Consider the following 270-nt stretch of genomic DNA (forward strand, 5'->3'; position numbering starts at 1 on the left):
GGCTCAGGCCTAGTTTTCCAGCTCTGCCAGCGTCGGGCTTTTAAAAACCGAACCGAACCGAACCGAACCGAACCTTAACGTCTCCAAATCACAGCAGCATCATCAATAATGAGATTCGCTTACATAACGCGACTTTGTTGAACAATAAATAAATAAATACAGTAAATAACAGACCGGTGACCTTAACTCCTCGCCACCTCAGGGCCGGGGCTGGCGACTCCGCAGCTGCGGAGGTCCCGCGGAGCCGCGCCGCGCCCGCGTAAGGCTCGG

This window comes from Pygoscelis adeliae, unplaced genomic scaffold, assembly GCF_000699105.1.
Source record: "Pygoscelis adeliae isolate BGI_AS28 unplaced genomic scaffold, ASM69910v1 Scaffold202, whole genome shotgun sequence".
Taxonomy (NCBI): domain Eukaryota; kingdom Metazoa; phylum Chordata; class Aves; order Sphenisciformes; family Spheniscidae; genus Pygoscelis; species Pygoscelis adeliae.